This window comes from Podarcis liolepis (genome assembly GCF_965112155.1).
Source record: "Podarcis liolepis genome assembly, chromosome: 17".
Taxonomy (NCBI): domain Eukaryota; kingdom Metazoa; phylum Chordata; class Lepidosauria; order Squamata; family Lacertidae; genus Podarcis; species Podarcis liolepis.
This window is the reverse complement of record NC_139571.1, coordinates 30,706,426-30,720,850: the sequence shown is the minus strand read 5'-3', so window position 1 is coordinate 30,720,850 and position 14,425 is coordinate 30,706,426. Positions and strand designations below refer to the sequence as shown.

The 14,425-nt window shown below is 45.3% G+C and overlaps 1 long non-coding RNA gene across 1 annotated transcript in view; it reads left to right on the top strand.

The window, feature by feature from the left end:
* The window catches only part of LOC310696297, a 270,070-nt gene extending 255,915 nt beyond the window's left edge, over positions 1 to 14,155 (top strand). Inside the window, exon 3 of the long non-coding RNA XR_014520536.1 lies at positions 13,922 to 14,155. This is a non-coding gene — a long non-coding RNA (uncharacterized lncRNA). The remainder of the gene's footprint in view (positions 1 to 13,921) is intronic.
* Positions 14,156 to 14,425: the final 270 nt, after the last annotated feature.

Genomic DNA, 14,425 nt, shown 5'->3' with positions numbered 1-14,425 from the left:
TCAGTACATTTCTGAGCACAATTCAAAGTGTTGGTGCTGACCTTTAAAGCCCTAAACAGCCTCGACCCAGTATACCTGAAGGAGTGTCTCCACCCCCATCGTTCTGCCCGGATGCTGAGGTCCAGCGCCGAGGGCCTTCTGGTGGTTCTCTTGCTGTGAGAAGCAAAGCTACAGGGAACCAGGCAGAGGGCCTTCTTGGTAGTGGCGCCCGCCCTGTGGAACGCCCTTCCACCAGATGTCAAAGAGAAAAACAACTACCAGACTTTTAGAAGACATCTAAAGGCAGCCCTATTTAGGGAAGCTTTTAATGTTTAATAGATTATTGTATTTTAGTGTTTTGTTGGAAGCCGCCCAGAGTGGCTGGGGAAACCCAGCCAGATGGGCGGGGTATAAATAATAAATTATTATTATTATTATTATTATTATTATTATTATTATTGTTGTTGTTGTTGTTGTTGTTGTTGTTGTTGTTGTTGTTGTTGTTATTACTGGTGTGTGTGTGTGTGTGTGTTTATAGATTGTAAATCGTATGGTGATGGGAGACCTGGTAGATTTCAGTTTTTTATTTTTTCCAGGCTCCACATCGGTTTCCAGGTTTATTTGTTTTTTGTTTTTTTTAAAGAGTTGTCATGAGATTTCATCAGCTTTAGTGTGGAAATATATCTTAATATACACATTTTGTATGCAATTTTGCCAGTTATAATTTTTTTCCTCTAAAGCCATCTCTCCTTCAACATTTTTCTCTGTTATTTTCAATAGTCGTAGAATTGTAGAATTGGAAAGAACCCCAAGGGTCATCTAGGCCAACCGCCTGCAATGCAGGAATCTCAGCTAAAGGATCCATGACAGATGGCCATCCAGCCTCTGCTTGAAAACCTCCAAGGAAGGAGAGTCCAGAAAGATCTTCCAGATGTTTAGTTGGATTCTCCTTTCTTGTAACTTGAAGCCATTGGTTCAAGTCCTACCCTCTGGAGCAGGAGAACACAAGCTTGCTCCATCTTCCATGTGACAGCTCTTGAGATATTATACCCAACTCCTTCAACCATTCCTCCTAAGGCTTGGTTTCCGGACCCTTGATCACCTTGGTTGCCCTCCCCTGCACATGTTCCAGCTGTCTGCATTTTGGGACACATTTCTTGGCTGGAGAACTGCATTATGAAATTTGAAGAAGTGTGAATTTCAAAGGATGATGCCTTCGGTTCATGTATTATTTCCAAAAGTGATGATAATGCAGGTTCACCTTTGAATGCACAATGAATAGAATATCTCCTCCCATCCTTATATGTAGCTACTGTGTTAACTAAGAAGGCTTTGGGTAGCCTGGACTATATTTAAGGATCAGCAGTAAAGTGAGAAGTTCTCAGTAGCTTACTAAGTAACGCTTCCAATCTGTTCTGCCCCTCCCCCCTCCAAACTTACCTCAGGACAACATTACACCTCGGGTTAAGTACTTAATTCACTCCAGAGGTCCGTTCTTAACCTGAAACTGTTCTTAACCTGAAGACCACTTTAGCTAATGGGGCCTCCTGCTGGTGCCACCGTGCCGCCGGAGCATGATTTCTGTTCTCATCCTGAAGCAAAGTTCTTAACCTGAAGCACTATTTCTGGGTTAGTGGAGTCTGTAACCTGAAGCGTATGTAACCTGAAGCGTATGTAACCTGAGGTACCACTGTATTCTAAATCTGAATCAGAGTCCTTCAAATATCTATCATGCTCAGAACAGAAACCTGACCAAATTCAGGCAGTGGCAAGACTGCACCCGCTCACTGTCATTTGTGAAAACCAGAAATGACTTGGTAGTGTATCTGTGATTAGGTAAAGCTTGTAATTTGTGTTTGCTGTAGTCAGCGTGGTGGTATTTTGGGACAAACAACCACTGTATGCTACTTATAGCCTGGAATTCTGTGGCTTTTTTTCTTTTAGTTGCTATTCTGCAGTTGAGATTGGGGATCAGGAAGAAAAGACAGATGGACATAATGTTTCCAACATATACAGTCTGGGGGCAGACTAAGAGCTCTGCATAGCCTAAGCCCTTATTTCACGTACTACAATACCTGTAGTAGCCTCTTTAATGTCTTTCCAGAGAGATGTGAAGCTAGGTGAGGGGAGTCCATCATAAAGGAGAGCAGGAGGGTACCATTCCTTTATATATTTTGACATCTTACTGCCATCTCCGTGCCACATTTTAGCTTAAACAAGAAATGGAATGTAATCATAGACTCCATGGAGTTTTCTTAGCAGGGATACTGGAGAAGCTTGCCAGTTCCTGCTCCAGGTGGATCACGTCTGGTCAAAACTCTCCACTATGACCTGTCCATCTTGGGTAGCCCTGCATGGCATAGCTCATAGCTTCTCTGAGTTATTCAAGCCCCTTCACCACGGCAAGGTAGCAATCTATGAAGGAAGAAGATCAAACCTATCCATTCTTAAGGAAATCAGCCTTGAGTGTTCACTGGAAGGACAAATTCTGAAGCTGAGGCTCCAATACTTTGGCCACTTCATGAGAAGACTCCCTGGAAAAGACCCTGATGTTGGGAAAGATGGAGAGCACAAGGAGAAGGGGACAACAGAGGATGAGATGGTTGGACAGTGTTCTCGAAGCTACTAACATGAGTTTGACCAAACTGCGGGAGGTAGTGGAAGACAGGAGTGCCTGGCGTGCTCTGGTCCATGGGGTCATGAGAAGTTGGACACGGCTTAAATGACTAAACAACAACAACAAGGAAAAGCAGGACATTACAGGATCAAATCTGAGACTGGGGCAGTTTCTGTAAATCCAGAGCTCCCGGGGGGGGGGGGGGGAGGACACTTGGAGGGTCTGGAATCATAGGCTTGGAAAGGAGAATGCAATATTGATTTTACTGAGGGATTTTATGTGTCATGGAAGTGTGTCACGGCACACGTTGTCCCCCTCCCCTTTCTTTTTGCAGTGTTGTTTACATTGGTAGCATCAGTGTTCAAATCCCAGGAAGACATCAGTGAGGGAAGTGGCAATGTTTTATCCTGGTCTTCCAAAGGGTGTTCAGATGCCTATAATATTTCTCTAGACACACAGCAGGAATGTTGATGATAATAACAATGATGTTTATCTTATGGGGATTACGCCGAAGCGAGTTTAATTGTATTAGTAGAAAACAGATCAATGCTGGGACTGACGTAATGTGTTTAGCATCAATATGAAGGTTGCTAAGTGTTGTACTTTCAGATGGAATTAAAGAAGCAATAGGACAATGGAACATATGGAAGCCATTTGGGGTTTTTATGTTTCTGTCTAGCAAGAAGAATTAGTATATTTGCTAAGTTTCTGGAGGGCCAGCAGCGCTGTGCATTAGCAGATTTCTTCTTCTTCTTCTAGTTAAACCTGAACCCAAATGTTTAGAGAGCCTTAAGAAGCCTGACAGCTGGTTGTAGCTTGCAATTATTCAGAACGTGCTTCTTAATGGGTTATAAACGTACTGGGATGTATACAGTAACATCTTGAGCGTGAGATATTGTATATAGGGTTGTGCCAAAAGACCTTGTGCATTGAATTTATCAATCTATATTAGAACTGGCAGCATAATAACGATGGCAAGGATCTGGATTTTATCTGTGCTTCATAAGGATAGCCTGATCAGCGAATCATGAAAAGCCTTCCTTTACAAGGAAGGCTGCCCATAGCTCTTGAAGATAAATTCCATATATTGGTTTATGTGCAGGGGACAGTTGCCTCGTATTAAACCCACATTGCATTAAATCCACAAAGCCCTTTCTTATTGCCTCACCCCCTACCTTTCTACTGAGGTCCAAAGTAGATGTGATGCTAAATGTGTCGTTTGCAATCATGTCAAGGTTTGGGGTTTTTGTTTTGTTTTTTAACAAAGAAATTAATAGCAGGCACAGGGGGCCTCAATGTTCAGTTGGAACCTCAGTGTTCAGGAGAGCAAGAGTTAATCTTTTCTTCATCCACTAGGGGAACAACAACAAAACAACAACAAAAGCAACAGCTTTCCCAACACAGCTACTAATAGTCCCCCAAGGAATGCTTGCATGGGTACTAAGGTTTTGCATCCTATTTGACCAGAGACAGCAGTGGGACAAGAGAAATCAGACCCTCCTATTCGAGAGTCTGCGCTGCACGCTGGCCCAGGGCCTCCCCCCCCATCCATGGTGGCAAGTGGGGGATGAGCCCAAGCCTTGTGATGGCCCCATGGTCACGCCACAGCCTATTTGGCCAATCAGAGAGTGGTGGCATGATTATGTGGGCCTTTAAAATGCGACGGCGTGGCGCTGGGGCTTTACCTGGCTTCCCACCACCAAACACCCACCCACCTGCCCCAGTGCTTTAGGTCTCTGCTTTGGCCTTGCTCTGGACTTCAGTTAGTCACCTGTTTTGTGTCAGGAGTGCGTGCAGGAGCCAGGCCCTGTGACCAGTAGAGCGTCGCAAGATTGGGGCCTTCCTAAGTTTGTTCTGGAGAGGCAAGGCGCGGCCACACAGGTGAGGCCACTTGGTAACTCACTGCACTTGGTGGCAAGAGTTGGGAAGGGATATAAGGTCTGTATTTCCCTTCGGTTCTTTGCCACAGCAACTCGTTTCCTGCCTTGCTGGGTTTGGCTTCTTGCTTCCTGATCCTCGGATCTCGGCTTCTTGACTCCTTGCTTCTCAACCCTCGGACCCTTGATTTCAGCACTCCTCGCTTCTCGACCCTCAGACCCTTGACTTTGGGACTCCTTGCTTCTCAACCCTCGGACCCTTGACTTCCTGACCCTCGGACCCGTGGCTTCTGGACTCTCGCTCCAGTTCCCACCCCACCATCTTGCCCCTGGTCCTGACATCCTCAGCCGGGATTTTGATTGCCCATAGACCAGACCGTGACATTTTTTAACAGGGGCTGGGTAGGAATTTTTTCCATTTGGCAGATTGGCACTGGCCTTCTGGTTTTCACCTACCTCTTATAAATCATCACAGCTTTGTAAGGCTAGGCACTGGCTTAGTGAGATGTGGGGGAGGTGAGGTGTGGCCATCACCTGCCCCTCTAGGTACAAGGGTATTCTGTTAAAGGAATCTGTGAGTCTGGATCTCGTCTGAAGTCTGCTTGAGGGGCTAGGGCCATGCCAGGAACCTACGGGAACCCCAGGGTGAGCTTCAGTTGGTCACCATCGACGGAGCTCCCTCTTTTGGTGGTTTACCCTTCTAGACTTCCTGCAAGGTGGGCAGGAGTCAGATATAGTTATTGCCAAAGCCGAAGGGAATGCCACTCACATTTCTGTAATCAGTGAAGTTGTGGCCTACATTTTGTCCATTAACCTTTAAACTAAAATTCTTTTCTTGGTCTGTTTCCAGCCTCCGGTGCATCAGTTGAGGTGTGGAAACAGACAATTTGTCAGCAAGATCCCTAATCTCAGGCTTTTCTTTAATGTGCAAAGAGTCAGTACGGATGCCAACCGAGGGGTGAGTAGTCCTGGAATTACAGTTCCCAAGAAGCAACTGCAATATGGTGCTTGAAAATGACACCACTGGAATGGCAACATGACAGAGGAAAACCAGTGTTCACGCAGGGAGTTTAGGACCCTTAAGCTTCTTCCCTGAAAATGTTCCCCAATCCATACTTTGCACATCATCGTCTCCAACTGCCCCCAAAATGCTTAAACCACCATGGCTTCTTATTTTGCAGGAAAATAGTGTGGTGGGCTATATAATAATAATAATAATAATAATAATAATAATAATAATAATAATAAAATGGAATAGGATGTCCCTATTTTCATTGGAGAAATGTTGGAGAGTATGCAGGAGGAACAAAGCGACCCAACCAGTCTGTTCCTTCCCTCCGTTCTCTCCCTCCCCCCATGAGGCATAGGCCAGTTGTTGCTTCCCTCAGTTCAGTGGCTCATCTTCTCAACATTGGCCCTGTTGTCTTGTGAGGTGGTGGAAGAAAGATCCAAGAGAAGGGAGGGCTAGGAATGTGTGCTTCATGTAAGGTAAAGGTACCCCTGGCCATTAGGTCCAATCGCAGACGACTCGGGTTACGGTGCTCATCTCACTCTATAGTCCGAGGGAGCTGGGGTCTGTCCGCAGACAGCTTCCGAGTCATGTGGCCAGCATAACTAGGCCGCTTCTGGCAAACCAGAGCAGTACACAGAAACACCGTTTACCTTCCTGCTGGAGTGGTACCTATTTATCTACTTGCACTTGATGTGCTTTCAAACTGTTAGGTTGGCAGAAGCTGGGACCGAACAACAGGAGCTCACCCCATCGCAGGGATTTGAACCTCCAACCCTTCTGATTGGCAAGCCCTAGGCTCTATGGTTTAGTGCTTCATGTTAGCTACAATCAAAGGGCCATCTTTATGCTGAAAGAGTTCTTGCACCTGTAACGAAAACTAAGGCATCCAGCTTTTGCCCGGTTGATTTTAAGCACATTCCGACAGTCATTGTTCCCATGCCCTCTCTGATGTAGCTACTGCAGCTTTCCAATGTTCTCCATTCCAATGTCTTTCTAGTGCCAAAGAAAGGCCTTTTGATCTTCCCAGGCTTTTCAGGTTTTAAACTTGTTAAACCTTTGTTGATCTGTTACATTTGGATGCTGCTTTTACAGCACTGCATTATGATTTTTTAAGCCCATGTTTTAACAGATATTTTATGGAGCTTAAAATATTTTATTGTAATTTGCCCTGCTAGTGTATACGAAGAGCGGGGGGGGGGGGTGTCAATGTAAAAATAATAAATTACTAGTGACGGAGAAACTCCCCATGTCATCAGTTGCCGGTGGATTTCCAGTTACAACTAGCATCTGGGAATGCTTCACAAGAAGTTTTGATATTTTATCCGGAGTTCTCAGCTGCAGCATATCTCTTGTGCAATAACGGAGAGCTGTTTCTTGAAAACACTTTCACTTCATCAAAAACTTTTAAATGCATTCTGGGGTGTCCCGCCCCCCTCCAGGTACACTTTTATACACTTGAAGAATTTAAAAGTTAATTTTTTGGGGAGGTGGGGGGGGGGAAAGTAAAACCCACTTGTAATGTTCTTGATTTAGATGGCAAGCTGAATGCCGTTCTCAAAATAAGGAAGTTCACCTTGAATTGCAGTTGAGTCCTGGGGGTTAAGTATATTCTTATATAACAAGTAACCTTGAGGTAAATCAGCCTATTTTCCTGCACTCAAGACCCAACACAGCAAACTAACAGAGCAAAAGACAATGCATTTTTGGGAGCGGGGGGGGGGGGGCAGTGATCCTCTTGTTAATCCAGACCTGTCTCAGGGTTTGGGAACCTCTTTTGTCTCCATCATTGACTTAAAGAAGAAGACCCCCCCCCCAGCACCCCATGGCCTGGCAACCACACACAGGCATTCATGACTTAGTTGTATTGTAGGTTTTTGATTGGATTAGAAATTCTGCAAATAAATTAAAACATTGTAATATCCCGGTGGAGTGTTTCTACTTCCTAACCCTCTGGCTGTTCAAGTCAGGATCCACACTGACTAACAGGAACAATATTATAACCAGGGCCCTCAGAGACAGAGCAAGGTCAGCATGTACCCAGTGCAAAATTCTTTTTGTCACCCCCCCCCCACAATGAAATTATTAAAATAAGGCAAAATACGATACTTAAAGTTGCAAGTGTTATTTACTTAACATTGGGAGCATAAGCACTTAACCCCCCCAACTTTGTTCTCATACCCCACGTCTCCTCCTGTGTATTCCCGGGTTTTAGCCCTGAGTTGAGGGAGCTTTGGTTTCTCTCCTTCCTTCCTTCCCCATTCTGCTTGTTTGCTCGCCTGCCTCTTCCAGCAGACTGGGAGCATGGGGCAACAGCCCGCTGCCCGCCTGCGGCTCCCAAGCCTCCCCTGAGCTGTCAAAATGAAGGGGGAAGGGGGGGAAGGCTGCCGGCAAAGCGATGCAGCTCCCTCTTTCCCCTACGGCTTGGGGTAGGCTTGGGAGTCACTGGTGGGCAGCGCGCCAAATATCACCCCCTCAGTGATGACACCCTGGGCGGACCACCCCCCACTGCCCCCATTCCTACGCCTCTGAGGGCCCTACAGGTGTTGCTGAACTACAGTCTCCACCATCCCTGACCATTAGTCATGCTGGCTGGAGTTAGGAATCAGCTTCTGCCTCTGATTCTAGGCTTCTCTCTGCCACCGAGTCTCTCAGCTCACTAAGCCTTGTTACCTCTTCCCCCCTAACCACTTATCATCATCCCTCCTTTTCCCCTTGGTGATTCTCCAGTTGGTTCCTCCCACTATTCCTCTGGGTTCAGCCATGACACTCCACATAGCTTGCTGGAAAGAGGTTTTCTGTTTGCAGCTTTTGAAGTAGAGTGGGGCACCCTCCTTTTTCAGTGCCGCTATTCCAAGACTTGCGACATCCTCAGTTAGCTTTGCTCCATCAAGTTCCATGTGCAGAATTGTTACCCTGTCCCTTGGCCCCAGCCAGTTAGCAGAATTTTTGAAATCACACGTTAGCCTCCGTAAAACTGGCTAAAATTAAACCTTGCCCTTTCTGTATTAATCCCTCTTCAGAATCTGGTCTCGGACTGCTTACGATGAGAGCACAGCAGACCTTCGCCATTTCCATTTGTAACTGCAAAAAGAAACGCTTTGAAAACTGAAATCCCATAAACATCTGGAATGGAAAAAAATAATAATAAACTTGTTTGCACAATGTGGCTTTTGAAGGCACTTTTCAGACACTGCCTCGGGATTTTTTAATCTTTTGCTCTCTCTTGTAAAAACATCATTGAAATAGTTTTGAAGCTTAAGCTCCAAATGGTCCAAGATGATGAGCACACAGATGCGACTAAAATAATATTTCACAAGGCCTCAGCGACTTCTCCTTCTCAAATCAGTCAAAATAAATATTGTCACAGGTAATCCAAGAGAAAAACACACTTGCCCACAAAAATATACAAACGTTGCCTTAGTGTAGAAATAAAAGTTCATATGATGTAAGCACACATAGTTATCTGTTTGTGTGAAAAGATCCCATATACAAACCATTCTCATGGATGGTGGCAAAAATAAATCTCTTCCCATTTATTTATTTATGGAAATGTTTAGATCCTGCCTTTTGGAGGTTCACAAACTTAAAACATACATCTTAATAGTGTAAAAAGTGGAAACAATCAAAATCTTTAAATCCACGACTTTTTAAAAGCATCAAATGAGAAGGGTTTTTTTTAATCATGCTAAGATCAGCCACAAAAAATAAAATAAAATAATGCCTTTGCTACCCACCTTAAAAAACACACACATCAAAGACAGGACCACCATCCAAGGTGACCCCACTACAAAGGCCCTGTTTTGTGTCACAGCCAAGTAGATTGTACTCCACTGTAGACTGAATAATGCGCTGAAAACCTCTGCTCTTTTCTTGACCATTTCCTATCAATTAATGAGAAAAGAAATGACATTCAAAAATTAGCCAAAGGCAGGCAGAGAATTTTTTGCTTTTTGCAGGGTTTTTGTTACCTTCCTTACCTTCCTTTTGAGGTGGCCAGGTGCCATGGATATGTGCCCTTTCTTCCATTCTACAATCATCTCATCTGTTGTCTGTACTTTGCAGCCTCCCTAGGTACCCACATATCAATTAAAGCACATATATGTGGGGGAGCCAGTGGTGCAGTGTTGTTTGGGGGGGCAGGGGTGCGCACAGGCATGCACCACGTGGGTCCGGGGCACAAGGGGTGAATGAATGAATTTTATTATTTCTGTCACAGACCAGTTCCAGCCCACATACAATATCAAGGAAGTCATAAAACACGATAGGGATACATTTGAATTTGCAATTAGGTAGAATAGGGACAGAACCTTTTAATGAGGGTGAAAGAGGAGAGTGCAAAATATGGTCTGAAGCTCAACATCAAAAAACCCCAAAGATCATGGCCACTGGGCTCATCATCTCCTGGCAAATAGAAGGGGAAGAAATGGAAGCAGTGAGAGATTTTACTTTCTTGGGCTCCATGATCACTGCAGATGGTGACAGCAGTCACGAAATTAAAAGACGCCTGCTTCTTGGGAGAAAGGCAGTGACAAACCTAGACAGCATCTTAAAAAGCAGAGACATCACCTTGCCAACAAAGGTCCATATAGTTAAAGCCATGGTTTTCCCAGTAGTGATGTATTGAAGTGAGAGCTGGACCATAAAGAAGGCTGATCACCGAAGAATTGATGCTTTTGAATTATGGTGCTAGAGGAGACTCTTGAGAGTCCCATGGACTGCAAGAAGATCAAACCTATCCATTCTGAAGGAAATCAGCCCTGAGTGCTCACTGGAAGGACAGATCATGAAGCTGAGGCTCCAATACTTCGGCCACCTCGTGAGAAGAGAAGACTCCCTGGAAAAGACCCTGATGTTGGGAAAGATGGAGGGCACAAGGAGAAGGGGACGACAGAGGACGAGATGGTTGGATAGTGTCCTCGAAGCTACCAGCATGAGTTTGACCAAACTGTGGGAGGCAGTGGAAGACAGGAGTGCCTGGCGTGCTCTGGTCCATGGGGTCACAAAGAGTCGGACACGACCAAACGACTAAACAACAACATAATAGGGACAATACAGATATAGCAACAGTTTAAAAAATTATAAATTAAAACTTAGTCACTAACATATTACCTAAAATTATCATTTAAACCCTTAATCATTATGATAGCACAGCTTGCTCCCTAAGTTTTATGGAAATCACACAGAATTTGGCTACCCTTCATGTCATCTCGGGATCCTTGTCCTCTACCAGGGATTTTAGACATTGAAGTTTGGATTCACTTGAAGATTTTTGCATTGCAGGGGTAATACATACTGAGCGTATATCCCCATAGAAACGGCAGCATAACAAGGCATGAGAGACAGTTCCTACCTCCATTAAGCTGCCAAGGCAGACCCGTTCCGCGTATGGTTTACCCTCAAATCTGCCCTGCAATAAAGGCAAATGGCAGCACTTTGAATCTAGCAGGGGTAAATGACTATCTGTATTTAGGTATTTAGGTAGCACAAGGGGTGAATGGAACCCACTGCGCCCTTGTCATCCAAAGCAAGCAGCACCTGTCTGTCTGCACAGGGGGGAGCCCAGCCGACCCACACAACCCTCAGTAGGTGACTCTCCCCAATGCCTGTGAAGAGGAGCACTGGGCCAGGCCAAGCTTGGGTAGCCTCTTGCTTGCCTCCCTCCATCTGTGCCTGCTAAGCATCTGAGGGAGGAGCAAGGAAGCGCTTTCTGGAGAGCCATTCAGCAAAGGAGCCAAGGAACGCAGTGGTGAGACCAAGCCCAGAGACCCCTGGCAGCAGGCAGGGCGGAATGGGGATCCCTGCATGGGGTGTGTGTGTGCCTGGTTTGTGCCCCCTCAAAATTGTGCGCCATGGGCCACTCCCCCCCTGCCCCGCTACCACCCCGAGGGGAGCGCCCCTGCAATCTGAGATTCTATGGTCCAAGGATAGTTTTATCAGACAATTTATTTGTGTCGTGGGAAGGAGATCCTTACCTGTATTTATTTAATATATTTATAGCCTACTTTTTAGGGCGCAAACTCTCCACAAGGCAATGTGCACCAGAAAAGTGCCGTATAAGAAACTATGAGATTAAAAAAACCCTTACAATCTAGGAATTGTTATTTTTTAAAGCATTATTCTCGCTGCAGAGCACGATGTGCAAAGTGACTTAATGACAGTGTTAATAAACCAGGAACACGGCTAGGAAATGAGTTGTGTTTGATGGGAGTTAAAGGTGGGGAAAAAAATACAGTGGGATTATATAAGCCAAGGTTTCCAACAAACATAATAGGGAGAATGGGAAATTCTTTGTAACAGAAGCAGGTGTTTCCTGCTCACTGCACATCGCTTTCCCAAGTAGTACGGAGTTTCCGGGGCACGTTATAGGTCAGTTTCTTTGTGGTGAGAGGGTTGTCTTGTTGACAATCTAGTACATTCTCTGTGGGAATGCCGGCTACGCAAGGCCTTGAGTTTTGATCTGCTAGTTAAGCGTATCATCTGCAAAAGCGGGCACTGGAATGCAAACATGTGATCTGCGGAAAGAAAACCTACTGTTAAAATGAATTAAAGCTGTCAAGCATCTGATTCACTTTTGTAATACCCTTTGTTGGGATGTTTGCTTCATAAAGAAAAAAAATGGAAATGGGGAGAGCTATGTACCTCACAGTGGCGTAGCGTGGGTTGTCAGCACCTGGGGCAAGGCAAGTAATTTGCGCCCCCTAACCCGTGGATTTGCGCCCCCTAACCCGTGGATTTGCGCCCCCTAACCCTAACCCCCAGATGTTGCGCCCGGTGCGGCCGCCCCCCTGCACCCCCATGCTATGCCACTGGTACCTCATATTGCGCTTCAAAAGGAGGGATGCAAACAGAATAATGTGTGGTTCCATCCTGTATATTGCCTCTATATTTGCATACATCTCTGCTTGAAGTACCATTTCAGAAGTCATTCTTTCTTCTAAGGTTGTGTGTGTGTGTGTGCGTGTGTGTATGCACACACACACACACACACATACATGGCAAGAAATGGTTTGGCTCCCAGACACTGGGAGGCATTTAGGCATTTAGGCAATGCTGGATTTCCCACTGTTTACACAAGGATTTCTTTCTGGAGAGCAGCTCTTTCTCATTACGGCAAGATGGCACAGCGATCTGGGCAGAAATATTATGCGCCTAAATGGGCATCAAAGTTGCATGAACATTATGTTCTTCTGACTCACTTTTGGTTCTGAGGTATTTTTAAACTTTTATCCTTCGGTGAATCAACTCTTGTGTAAATCTATCCCCAAACACAAGCCCTTTTGTGGCTTGGAAATAGTGTTTCCTTTTGCTTCTTCATATTCTCTACAAAATTCTGTGTTCTGGACTCGTCTCAAATTGAACTGGCCATCTGCTCTTCTCAAACAATTAGCCCCAGAAAGATTCTTCAGGGTTTGGACCGTTTGTGTATGAGTGAACATTCACAGTCAACAATGATTTTATTTTAATCCACAAAGGAGAGGAAAATACTGATTCTGGTCCTTTCCACACTAGCAGGGCAATTCTGTGCCATGTTTATTCTGAAGCAAATCCCACTGTGTTCAGTGGAACAGTCCCAGGGCTGCCTGAGGCCCTCTAAAATGTCTAGCATTGTGGTCCCACAACATGATAATCTTCCAATCCCCACCAATTTGGCAAAGGACAGAGTGGTTGGTGCACTACTACTGATGCATATAGAGACCTTCAAGCCAGCACCAGCCGCAACAATCCTAAGCACAGATGCTTTCATGTTTTGGGTCATTTTGTTTTATTAGTTTCAAGGAGATTGCCTACACCAGTTCATACCTAGGCAGGAAAGTTAAATAAAAACACAACCAAGGAACAAAACAAAACCACCAAAGGAATAATTGAAGCAAGGCAGCCGAGAGATAGGCACTTTTTATTACTGCTGCACCTCTGGTCAGCATCTCCAGATCAAGACCCAAAGGTACTGCCCAGAAGAAGAAAATATTTGAGGCTTTTATACAGGGCATCTACCATCTACTTGCCTGCAGACTGTCTCACCAGAGTGGTACGTGCCCTGGTTATCTCTCACTTGGACTACTGCAATGCAGTCTATGTGGGGCTACCTTTGAAGGTGACTTGGAAACTACAACTTCAGCAGTTAGACTGGTGACTGGGAGTGGCTGCCGAGACCATATAACACTGGTCTTAAAGGATCTTCACTGGCTCCCAGTGCATTTCTGAGTACAATTTAAAGTGTTGGTGCTGGCCTTTAAAGCCCTAAACTGCCTCTGCCCAGTATACCTGAAGGAACGTCCCCACCCCCATCGCTTAGCCCAGACACTGAGGTCCTCCTCTGAGGGTCTTCTGCTGATTCCCTCACTGCGAGAAGTGAACTTACAGGGAACCAGGCAGAGGGCCTTCTCGGTAGTGGTGCCCCCCCACCCCAGTAAGAACACCCTCCCATCAGATGTCAAGGAGATAAAGAACTATATACAGTGGTACCTCGGGTTAAGTACTTAATTCGTTCTGGAGGTCTGTTCTTAACCTGAAACTGTTCTTAACCTGAAGCACCACTTTAGCTAATGGGGCCTCCTGCTGCTGCCGCTGCTCCGCCGGAGCCCAATTTCTATTCTTATCCTGAAGCAAAGTTCTTAACCTGAAGCACTATTTCTGGGTTAGCGGAGTGTGTAACCTGAAGCATATGTAACCTGAAGCTTATGTAACCCGAGGTACCACTGTACAACTTTTAGAAGACATCTGAAGTTTTTAATGTTTGATGTTTTATTATGTTTTATATTTTCTGTAAGCTGTGCAGAGTGGCTGGGGAAACCAAGCCAGATGGGCGGGGTATAACAACAACAACAACAACAACAACAACAATTCCAGGGGGTGAGGGGGGCACTAGGCAGAAAGCCCTTGTGTGGATTTCGGCTCTCCTGGAAGCTGTCTCTGATCGCGCCACTAGCTGCAGCAACTTGA